Source organism: Podarcis liolepis, assembly GCF_965112155.1.
Source record: "Podarcis liolepis genome assembly, chromosome: 9".
In the NCBI taxonomy this organism is placed as follows: Eukaryota; Metazoa; Chordata; class Lepidosauria; order Squamata; family Lacertidae; genus Podarcis; species Podarcis liolepis.
The window spans coordinates 37,032,569-37,044,650 of NC_139564.1; the positions used below are offsets into that span (position 1 = coordinate 37,032,569).

Here is a 12,082-nt window from a genome sequence, read left to right on the forward strand (position 1 = left end):
CAATGCTCAACCAGTTGCCTCTGAGAGGACCAAAACAGGACATAGAGAATGTTGTCTTCTCCTGTTGCTTCTTGGCAGATAGTATTCCGTAGTACACTGCCTGGAGGGTACCTACAGACATCATGATTACAAGCAACAGATATACTTATCATTTGTTTGTTTGTCTGTCTGAAGGTGGACTTCTGAAGAGCATTCAGCTTGTGGGCCACTTGGAAAGGGCTTGGAGAAACAGAACAGAGCCCAAATGCAAAGGATGTAAGGTAGTCACTTCAATGTTGCCAAAAAAAGAGGCCACAGATGTGCATAACATTTGCATATATCAATTTATATGATAGATGCCAATTGTCATCATCATTAATATTTAGTAGTTTACATAGCACTTGCCAAAATGGTTTCTAAGTGGTTTACCCGTATAAAACTAAATGATCAAAAAATATGACCACATATAATTAAAGTACACAATAAAGCAATTTCACCAAAACATTAAAATTAACACCCACAATTAAAACATACAATTAACAATCCCATTAAGACAACATAACATTTAGAACAGAAATGATTGCTATAATTTAAATAGAAACACATCTCATCCTAGGGGGAAGACTGAGACCTGTGTTGCTACTCAGCCTGTTGCCCAGTGTTTATTTGCAACTTCAGGGTCTCTGCTCACTCTCCCTTCTTCTGGTTTTCTATCTTTAAACTAGACTTGGACTCACAGGACAGTACTTCAAACAGAAGACTCCTTCAAGTTCAAACAGAAGGTTGTCCTCCAAATGGTGGGGCATCCTCTATAAATGAGGACACCTGGTCACTCGAAGGTGATCCTTCCTTACACATTGTAAGGAGGAGGAAGGCAAAAAAGGAGTGTCCTTTTTTAGGGGGTTACTCACACCCTCTCGTTATAGTCTTTTGATCATGGCTGTCTCTCTAAACAGAGACACAAAGCTTGTGTTTCCTTGCCATGCATGTTATGCCTGCTGAAATGTCATCTTTTGCATAACCATTAATTGTGCACATTCCCCCCCCCCCCCGCTACCTTTCCTTACTCCCCAGTCATCCCTCTGGTTGCATGCTGTCTCAATCTCTGATTAGGGCAGTGTTCCAGACCCAGGTTCTCTTTTTCCTTTTGGAAATGAGGCACGGTGGAGACTGTGGTGTCTTTATGATATACGGTTTATTTACACATATATACAATTAATCCTACGATGGAGGGGCTCACAGCATTAACACCCAAAAAGGTCTCCTTCTCCCATAGCCACAGTCTTGGATTCCAGCTGAAATCAGGCATGGCTCTTCTTTGCTTCCATCTTCTTGCCTGCACACACACAACTCTGGCTTTTGTTTTCCTAACTACCAGACAGTTGAAGGAGATGGCCCCACCCATTTGGCCTCTGGCACAGAGCCACTTCCTTTGTTACCTTAAACATACTTAGAGGGATATCACCAATAAACGTGTCTGGCCATTCCAGCAATTGAGTTTCTGTTGCATCCAAGAACTGGAAGGGGCTCAGGCATACAGCCTACCCTGCACCAACATACAACATCTCTATTTTCTTCCACTCATGGACCCTTTCTCCATATCTTCACCACTACCACCCAACCCAAAGGATTACTGGTGGTTTAGGATCAGGTCTAAGGGGTGATGTTAAATGCTTTATAATAGGTGGGACATTTAACTGCTGAAAAACACAAAACAATGTTGCTTAATTTCAGAAGAGGCACTGCTGTTTTGCACTGAACTGACATTTGCTACCGATTTTGTTCACATCAAGGTTAGATTTCCAAGAGCTTGTGTAAACGTGTCACTGTCAGGATGCGTAGAATCTGCAGCACATCTTGCTCCAGTAGGTGCAAATGGAAAGAGAGAGAAAACTGTCTCAAGACCATCTGTCATAAAGTACCTGCCAAGAACCTGCTGCCCCGGGACAGAGAGCTAGACAGCCCACATTCTATCTCCTATTTAAGGTTTAGTTGCATCCAGGCTTGATGTAGAGCCAGGGAGCCCTCTAAAGTATATCCAGCTTGTCAAAGAGGAAGGTGCATGAGTATGGGTGGGCATACAGCTGATGCCAGCAAAGGTTGCCTGCTGTGGACCTGCCGGGTAAAATTATATTGTTACAAAAGCACGGTGCCTGCCCGTCTCGCTGCCAAGCGGTGACAAGAGCCCATGGGGTCAAAGGCACACACAGGGTCTGTGTCCCTTTGGAGAATAGAAGACACGGCGGAGACTGTCGTGCTTTAAGAAATATGGTTTATTCGCCTATTTACATATTCAGTCCAGATCTTGCAGCATGGCCCACAGCATTGCAGGCAGCCTTCCTGCTCAGCTTCCTCCTCCTTCTTCCCAGAAAACCCCTTGCTTCCAAACTCCCTTTTCCCCTCAAACATACACCCCATTACCTTGGTAGCATCTCACCCCACAGGCTAAAGGATTCCTCTCCTCAATGGCCCATTATTGTTCCCTTAATGGCCTTAGCCTGGCCAGGCTGGTTTGCATAAACCAGGCCAGGAGTTTCCTGAATTCCCTGCCTGGCACAGTTCTGCACTTTAATCCATATCCCAATTAATCAAAATCCTAATATTTCTTCATTCCTAAGTTTAGGGGGATCCTCCCCCTCAGATCTATAACAATATCTTTGAAAAATATCTGTTTCAGATGCCAAGTCAAAATCCTATACAGAACCTGCACAGTTACACAATAAATATGAAAAAGGCAGCAATATCTTTTTAGTTTCTTGGGACACTAGAGAGAAAAATCAGATGAGTAAACCTTGCACTGCAATCCTGCACACATCTACTCAAAAGTAAATCCTATGTAATTCATCAGAAATTTAGGTATGCATAGTATTGCATCCTTAGCCTTTTTCTGTACTTGAATGAATCTCACTTTAGCCTGTACTACAAATGGTAAATAAGCCTCCCACTACTTATGAGGTGGGACGCGGGTGGCGCTGTGGGTTAAACCACAGAGCCTAGGACTTGCTGATCAGAAGGTTGGCAGTGACGGGGTGAGCTCCCATTGCTCGGTCCCTGCTCCTGCCAACCTAGCAGTTCAAAAGCACGTCAAAGTGCAAGTAGATAAATAGGTACCGCTCTGGCGGGAAGGTAAACGGCGTTTCCGTGTGCTGCTCTGGCTCGCCAGAAGTGGCTTAGTCATGCTGGCCACATGACCAGCTATACTCCGGCTCCCTCGGCCAATAAAGCGAGATGAGCACCGCAACCCCAGAGTCGGTCACGACTGGACCTAATGGTCAGGGGTCCCTTTACCTTTACCTTTACTTATGAGGCACTCCTATTCTAAATAGCTTCATTTGTGTGTTTATGTGGCTGATTCCAATGGAACTCTTAAGATCACTGATAATGGAAGTCGCCTATCATTAGAATTCTCGACTTGTCCTATGGACAATATAACTATTTGCAACATTCTTCAAATTTCATGGGCATAGATAGGAAAAGGTTTGTCCTCCAAGTCCAAGTCCCTGGGTCTAGTAGCAGTTTTTGCCCTTTACATCGGATTGCAACCTTCTTTCTTTGTTTCCTAGCAGACTGACATTTGAGACCCAATTTCAGGTGCCTCCCCCCTAAAAGAATCAGAAGTTGGTTGGTGTGGCAACCAGGGATAAGGCCTTTTTTGTGGTGGCACCCAGTTTATATAATTCCCTATCCAGAAAGGTTTGCCTGCTGCTCACTGGAGTTTTTGGCACCAGGCCAAAGTGGTTTTATTCATCCAGACTGAAAGAATAATGCAATGCTATGTTGCTGCTCTTTTCATTTATTTTCATTTGCTGTTTTATACTGCTGCTTAGATTTATTTTATTGGTTTGTTGCTACTTTGGTCATGTGAATTTTCGTGTGGTTGGTTATGATTTTGAAAAGTTTTTTTAATTGTTATTTGGTTCTAAAACATTTTGTAAATCGACTGGATTACAAGAAAGGATCTAAATGTTCAGTGTGTATATATGCATAGTACTCAAAAGGGGTTTTAGATAATTAACACCAACTTTTCTGCATAGCACCACTCTGTACATTGTTTTATGGTTGTGCCATGGGACAATGCATGGTATCAGAACTCTATCTCCCTATATGCTATTATCCAGTTATTTTATGCTCTACTCCCACATGGACTGATACTGGTTTGGGAATGTTCTGTGTATATGCAGTGGGCACAAGCATTTCCTGACACTGAAGAGAGCAGAATATCCCCTGTACACACTGAGCTTCATGTGTGTGCCAGATTTTTTTGTAGTTTTTTTGTGGAGTTTTGGATTGTGGCCATGATATAATCCAGCCTTTACAATCTTTCCTAGAAGGCAATTGCAACATTTTAGAAGGTAATTGCAACATTTCCTAAAAGTCAATTACAACAACAATCTGCTTACCAATCTTATCGTTTATAATATGCCATCCAAAAGTCTGTTCATGGTGTGTGTTTTTTAAGATGCACAATTTGTAAACACTCTCTCTGGTGAATAAACACTAGCCATTTTATTCAGAAATAAGTTCAATCAGATATCTGCCATTGTATGTGTGCATATTACTGCAGACTTGGTTCCCAATACAATTATTTTTGCTGCAACTTTTCCACACAGGACACTTTGAGGACTGGATCAGATATTTCAATGCTGTATATACTAAAGGAGGACAAAATAAATATATCCAGGACAGCTAACTTGGATTTTTAAGGCTTCCCTAGATTACCAGAGCTGTTTGCAGGCCTTTCTGCATCAGACAGTTTATGGGTCTAAGGAACAGCTCACAGCATTCTGCTTACAAGTGCTGGCTCCCACTCCATGATGAACATCATTTCAGCTGTCCCAAGGTGTACAGAAAAATCAGTTTGAACTGTGCTGCATGTGGATATTGCCAGCAGCAATTGTAGCAGCACCATTTCCAGCTGCTGCAATCACTGGAAAAGTTGCTGACAGTTGCTGGCTGTATCTGTGTCTAGTTTGGTTCATGCTGATGTTTCTCCATGCTGTTATATACCCAGTGATAGTTGGAAGGGATTGAGTGGAATGAGGGGAAGCAGACATATAGATGTATGTGTGGACTGGTCCTTTGACTTTGCTGCTGAACCATGATGTTTGACAGTGCCCAACAACTAGTAAGTGGAGAGATTTAATTCTGAGCCTGCTGTGTGTCGAAACACATTTTAATAAACCACTTTGCAGTTTTTAACGAGATGTAACTGGGGCAGAGCTCATAAGAAATGGGAAAGCGTAATTAATATGCCAGAGCAGACTCATGGTAAGGTGTCTTCCAAGATACAAACAGAAGACCATGTTAATCCAGTTATGTAAATGTCTCCAAGTGGAATAGTTAGAAGGAAATAATTTATTTTCAACGACTCCGTGCGGAATCCTCAGGCTATCTTACCGAGGCCCAAGGAGGGGTGTGGGGAATACTTCAGAGGCATGAGTAGGCCTGCTAGCAACCCTATCTTCCACTTCAGCATTGAGAAGGGATAGCTCCAGTATACAGAATGGATACGACTTGCAAGGAGACCACTCCTAGCGACATCAAATATATATAACTTGATATCCCAGATTTCTAACTTCTAAACTAGTAAACACAGTTGCTGGAATGAACTCTCTTTATCCAAATGTAAGTGGTGATGACAGGCAGTGAAGGAGACAATGGGCAAGTCTCCTTGTCTCACTCCCCAAACTTTTAATTTAAAACCTTTAATCAGGATCTTGGCTGGTATGGAGGGATACATTAATCTTACCTAAGTAATGAATTTTGGTCCGAGTCCCATCAGAGCATAAACAGGAAAGATAAATGAATTGAAGCCAAGCAAATACTTTTTTTGGCATCTAGATCTATTTCTGTAGAAGTATTATCTAAATTAGAAGAGCGAAGTGCATTTAATAATATTAGAATGTTTTCATTTGCTTGGTGATTCTGCGTGCTTCATAACCTGTGCTTAATTCCGTAGAAAAATACTGTGTTGAAGGATGAAATAAGGGACTGCTTCTGTTTGCTTTAGGATAGCCACTGAAAGTTATTTTAAAAGGCCCTTATATTCTTTACAGTAGATTGCAGGATTTACCAAAGAACATTTGCTTAGGTTCTCTGTCATTTTACATGGGATGTCATATTTAACCAATCCTATAAGGCCGAGCTGCCAACTTTATTTTACTCGGAAGCGGCTATGCCTTTTACTGCTAGAAAGCAGGTAGGTTTCAACAGTTAAAGCTCAGTTGGCAAGAATACAGATGTGTTTGTTATTCAGTGATGGGGAAAGCTTTATCAGTTTATTTTCTAAATTTTCATGAGCCCAGCAGAATCTGCAGCATCTCACTAGCAAGATACATTCCCTTGGGGAAGGGCTGGAGCTTAGTGGCAGAACATCTGCTTTGAATGCATAAAAGTTCCAGGTTCAATCCTCCTTGTCTCCAGGTAGGTCTGACTCTGCATCAAATAACTTCCTTCTCCTACTAAGAGCACATGGACCAATCACATCCATGCTCCTTAATCTACTCTCCTTGCTGGTCTCTTGAGTGCTAGAGTTCAATCACTCATGGATGCCTAATCCTGGCAAGTACTATCACCAGCTATCTTATCTGCCTTTCAAAGTGCTATCTGCCTTTCTGCATCTGCTAAAGAGGCAAGGGCCTTTACCAGGGAGGTGAAATCCTTGCATACCACATATAACAAACGTCTCCTATGTTACAGTTCCATCTGGAACCCTAGACCCAAGCACACTTACCTAGATATATTTCCCACTGTGTTCAATGGAGAGGAGGGACTGTTGGGATCAGTGGCGTAGCATGGCAGGGCTGGGAGGATCATTGCCCTGGGGACATTTTTTTGAGGGACGCAACCAGGTGCCCCACTACATTTCCCATATTGCAGCAGCAGTGGCTCCTTCTCTTTAGGGCCGCTGCTGGGCCAGCCAAGAGGGAGAGGGAGGGCTCAGCCACCAGCCAGCGACAGCTTGACCCCCAGTCTGACAAGGGGACAGAAGCATCAGAGAGGCGGAGGCAGCACCCCCTTCCACACTATTGGGGACACAACTCCCCTGGTTGGGAAAATGGCACGGCAGTTCTAATCTGTATCAGAGAATAGGTGTTATTATCAGATAATAGGTGTTATAATAGCTGTGCATGTATGTGACAGCACATTTAACGTACAGTGGTACCTTGGGTTACATACGCTTCAGGTTACAGATTCCGCTAACCCAGAAATAGTACCTCGGGTTAAGAACTTTGCTTCAGGATGAGAACAGAAATCATGTTCCGGCGGCGCAGCAAGCCCCATTGGCTAAAGTACCTCAGGTTAAGAACAGTTTCAGGTTAAGAAGGGACCTCCAGAACGAATTATCTGAGTTACCACTGTACGTTGGCCCTCATACTCATTTCAGCCTAGTTTAGGACCCGTTTTTAATATCTGGTCTTACCTGTGTCTACCCAGATGTTAAGTCCTACTGAACTCAGTGAGGCTTTCACCCAGGTAAGTGGAATTAGGACTGCAGCTTTAGCCCTGGAACATAGGGGTGTCTTTGAGCATGTGCATAGTGCCTCTCCCTCATGACTACCGTATATAACTTCAAGCAGTCCCCAAACCCCGTATCACTAGAGGAAAAGGTTTTCAGATCAAAATGTGTTATGCCCAGGAAGGCTAGATTCAAAAGCTTCCTTCATGGGTCCACACACTGAAAAAGGCAGTGAGGTGGATAATAAAGTCTTTGGTACTCTTTTATTCAGTGGCCCACTTAATGTATGTCCCTTCTTCTTTGTCCCTTCCAGCCTTTGCATATCAGAAGCACATCTTGAATCCACATGTTTTGGGCTATTTCCAACCACGAGGCTTTCTTTAGGGATGTGCATGGTTTTGTTTCTATCATCTTCGACTCTCCTTGATTTAATTTTTTTTTTCTTAGTAGGGGTTGTTGAATGGCATATTTGCAAGTGATAGTAGATAGAATGCTATGCGAGTTCAAATTCTTCCTTGGCCAATTAAACTCTCTGAGCGCCTCAGTATAATTTGGCCTCATGGTTGTGACAATAATAAATGAGAAGACTTTCAAAGCAGTTTTCAACCCTAGCTATAGCACAAACAGACTTCTCGCTGGAACAAATTTGTAAAACCCTATCTGAGAGTTATCTAGTAAGCTAAGCTTTTTCAGCGCCCAAATTCCAAGTAATTCCAACTCAGAACTTGACTCATTCTTGATGGGAGTAGAAGAAGAAGAAGAAGAGTTTGGATTTGATATCCCGCCTTTCACTCCCTTTAAGGAGTCTCAAAGCGGCTAACATTCTCCTTTCCCTTCCTCCCCCACAACAAACACTGGCATATAGATCTTGAAGAAAAATGGCTAGCTTGTTTGGATAGTACAGTGGTACCTCGGGTTACATACGCTTTAGGTTACATACGCTTCAGGTTACATACAAATAGTGCTTCAGGTTAAGAACTTTGCTTCAGGATGAGAACAGAAATTGGGCTCCGGCGGCGCAGTAGCAGCAGGAGGCCCCATTAGCTAAAGTGGTGCTTCAGGTTAAGAACAGTTTCAGGTTAAGTACGGACCTCCGGAACGAATTAAGTACTTAACCCGAGGTACCACTGTATTGTGTTCTCACTTAAAAGAGTAGAAAATTCAATATGGTCCGCTACTAAAATCAGACTTAGGGGAGTAGAGGTTTTCAGGTTGGTGGCAAAGAGAAATGTACACATTTGGGAAGCTGCCCAGCCATGTGTACACTGGTTGTTAAAGATGTGTTTACATCTACACCTTGTTTGTAAGATGGCCATGTCTTGCACGCATTCTTGGGGAACCACTAGGATTTTCCACAATTGTAACGTGTAGGGCTATCCAAGATAACATGCAGTCTTGAGAATTTGCTGGAACAGAAAACATGCTAGGGCTTGAATCAAAGTCCATACACAAATTGTATATGCATTTAAAAATGTATCTTTGGGGGTCTTTTCTCTCAAAATATGCCTTCATAAAGCCTTTCAAATATCTTGCAGATAACTGGGTTCAGAACCGGGGCTTCTGGGATCCACTGGCACAACAGCCGCTTGTTTCCCGAGCCTCGGGACCTGTTGCTCTCGGAAGGACGAAGCTGCAGCTCCGCGGATGGCCGCCTAACCCGCGCGGAAGCGGCAGGGAGCTGGAAGCGACAACATGAAAGCCTTGCCCTGCTCGGCTCGCCACCCTCCGCCGATGGTCGCTGACGGAGCTCCAACCCCGCCCCAGGCCGCCCGCCTGCCCGCCCGTCCCAGCCGCGGCTGAGAATCCTCCTTGGGAGAGGAGAGGGAGAGAAGGAGGGAAGGAGCGAGGGGGGTGGGCAGAAAAAAAAGACAAGAGAAAAGAAGCGAGAGAGGCTTGCCTTCTGCAGCCAAGCCAGCAGTGCCTTCCTCGTCGGAGCGGGGGCGGGCATTTGGAGAGGATCCCTAACTTGGCCTAGAGAGAGAGCGCGCGCACGCGTGTGTGTGTGTGAGCGAGTGTGTGTGTGTGTGTGTGTGTATATATGTATGTTGCATATTGGCAGCGGGGTAAGTGGAGGCTGGGTGGCTCCGACTCTCTGACGCCAGTGAGACCAGATCAATCCAGGCGCAGCAGCAGAGCGAGCGCACGGCTGCTCGGCGGCAGCGGCGGCGACGCTGGAAGCGGGAGCGGCAAAGGAGGAGAGAAGCGGGGGGGGGGGGCGGCAAGGCAAAAAAACCCCAAAAGCAGAGCGGGACTTCGCTCATCGGCCCAGCGGCGGCGGGTGGCTCGTTTGCACGCTCTTTTCCTCGCCCCACCGAGAGCCGGTAAGAAAAACTCCCTCGCTCTCTCCCTTCTCCTTCCTGCCCGGAGTCCTGCCTGCATCCAGCAACTCCCCTCCACCCCAAGCGGCGGCGGCCTCCTCCTGGTTTGGGGATCTTTCTGGTTCTCAAAGGACAACGGAGCGTCCCTGCCTCCCTGGGCTGCTTCGCCTTTTCCTTCCTCGCCACTCTCCTCCTCCGTGCAGCCGAAAGGGCGGCGAGGAGGCAGGAGGGAAGGACTGGAGGCGCGCGCGTCTGGCTGCCTGGGAGGGGAATGGAAAGGGAGAGAGAGAGAGAGGCTTCGTTCCCATCATGATGGCGGCTGTAGTTAGCCGTGGGGCCGACGGGGGCCGAAGCCGCGGTGGGGTCCCCCACCTTCTTAAAACTTCGTTGTCTTAAAAAGTGTCCCGTCGGGCCAGCCTCCCTCCCTTCCCCCTCATCCCGATCTTCCCTTGTTTCCTGAGAGTCTGCATGGAGACGGTCGGGGTGGCTCTGGGGGCGCGAAGGAGACACGCCAGGAGCGGCTCCCGCTTCCCCTCCGTCCCGAGCCAGGGGGGGAGAAGAAATGCAGCAGAAGACAAGAGCCCTTGTTCCCCGGCTGCGCGGAGATTTCCCCCGGCGTCCGGGCCCCTTTTGTGCTCGGAGCCAAGTCGGGGGAAACTTGCCACGGCTTCTTCGCCTGCGCGCCTGAGACGCGACTTCTCTCCCGGGCGGCAGGATGAGGCCGGAGTTGTGCGGTTCAGAGAAACCAACACAATAGATTTACTCTTCTCTCTGTGGCTGTCTAATGCTTCTCTCTCCCCCCCCCCCCGTGTGAGGGTGATGTTACTGAGCCATCTTTCTCAGACTTCATAGGAGGCATCTGTGCCCTAGAACTTCCCCTTCTGAAATGTTATTTTTCCAGCCTCTATCGAACCGGGGTGGCAGGGATGGCTCGGTGAAATCTGGGGGTGACTTCCTCCCTCGCCCCACCCCCAGCCCGAAAATAGTTGGCTCATTATATTCTAGCAACCTTTCTGGGAATTGGTGGGAAGAGAAGTTATGCCAAAACCGGGGGCAGCAATTTCTGGCCCTTTGTTAATAGTTGATGAAGCTGTGTGTGGGCTGGCTTAGCAGTTCTTCATACAGGGTATGAATATGAATGGCTGCTTTAATTTGAGGAGTGGCTTCATGCTTCAGGAAACAACTGATCTTCACTGTAGCGCATGTATACACATAATGTGTGAGTTATTCTGTGGAGACAAAAATTAATACGGATTTCCCCCCTGTATATATTCCAGTACCAACCACTTATGACTGAAAGGCTCCTAAGCAGTGCTTAGGAAAAGTGTTTACTGGTGAAAATTCATGTTCCCAAATGGGTCCCAGGGTGCCTTCACAGGCCTAGGATGGACAGATACATTCTTAATTAAGTTGACTGTACTGTATAACTATAGTTTGCACTTGAATTATAGCAAAAACACTTGCAAAAGTTGTGTCTCACTTAATGGTCTTGCTCTGCAGTTTGTGCATGTGACTTCTTGTTTGTATAACTATTTTGAAACTGGAACTTTACTATAACTACAAAGATTCTCTTTCCAAAACATTTGATGTTTGGCTGCTGGGGAGTAACAAACAGATTATATTCTTCCAGACTGTTGCTACATTATACTTATTAGATGCTTATTTTTCATTGGAAAAAATTCTGGAGTGGTAGTAGTGTTTGTCTCTTGCAGCAGAAATGATCAGTCTTATGACACCTTGGAGGCAAACACATTTATTAAGCACCTGTGGACTCATAAGCTTTTGTGAACTCAGGCCCACTTTGTCAGATGGGCTTTGAGTCCATAAAAACATGGGTTATAATACATTGGTTTGCCACAAGACAAGATTAACTCTCATTGTGTGCATTACACCCAGAAACAGATTGGAGATCACTGCCGAGGACTGAGAGACAACTCCATTCTGCTGTCTGTTTAAAAAAAAGCTTCTGGAAATGCTTATCCTACTTGCTAACTGTAATACTTGGACCTTCTGTTTTCAAGGCACAAACAGGGTCTCCAAAAGCTCAGAGCCTTGCAGTGCTTCCTAGTCACCTCCCCAGATAAGATCACTTCAGTTCAAGGCCAGATTAGGTTACAAGGATAGTGATTTGTCCTTGCTTTAATTATGACCCCTTCGCTCCCCAAAATGTAATCAAATACAGTTCTGTTCTGCATTGTCCCTCTCTCTAGTTGTGGTTTTTAGTGTATATCCTTGACGATCTGATGACTCAAAAACACTTCTGAGCAGTGTTGAGAGAGGCGAAGGCAATATAGATTCTAGATAATAGCGCTGATGGCGAAAAACT

The 12,082-nt window shown here is 45.3% G+C and overlaps 1 protein-coding gene across 2 annotated transcripts in view; it reads left to right on the top strand.

The window, feature by feature from the left end:
* Nucleotides 1–9,231: 9,231 nt before the first annotated feature.
* Nucleotides 9,232–12,082, top strand: part of SMAD1 (SMAD family member 1) — a 37,394-nt gene continuing 34,543 nt past the window's right edge. The window contains exon 1 of one of the 2 annotated variants that reach the window (XM_083460222.1): nt 9,232–9,759. The gene's annotated coding sequence lies outside the window, so the exon portion shown is untranslated. The remainder of the gene's footprint in view (nt 9,760–12,082) is intronic. The other variant, XM_083460223.1, reaches the window with a different exon arrangement.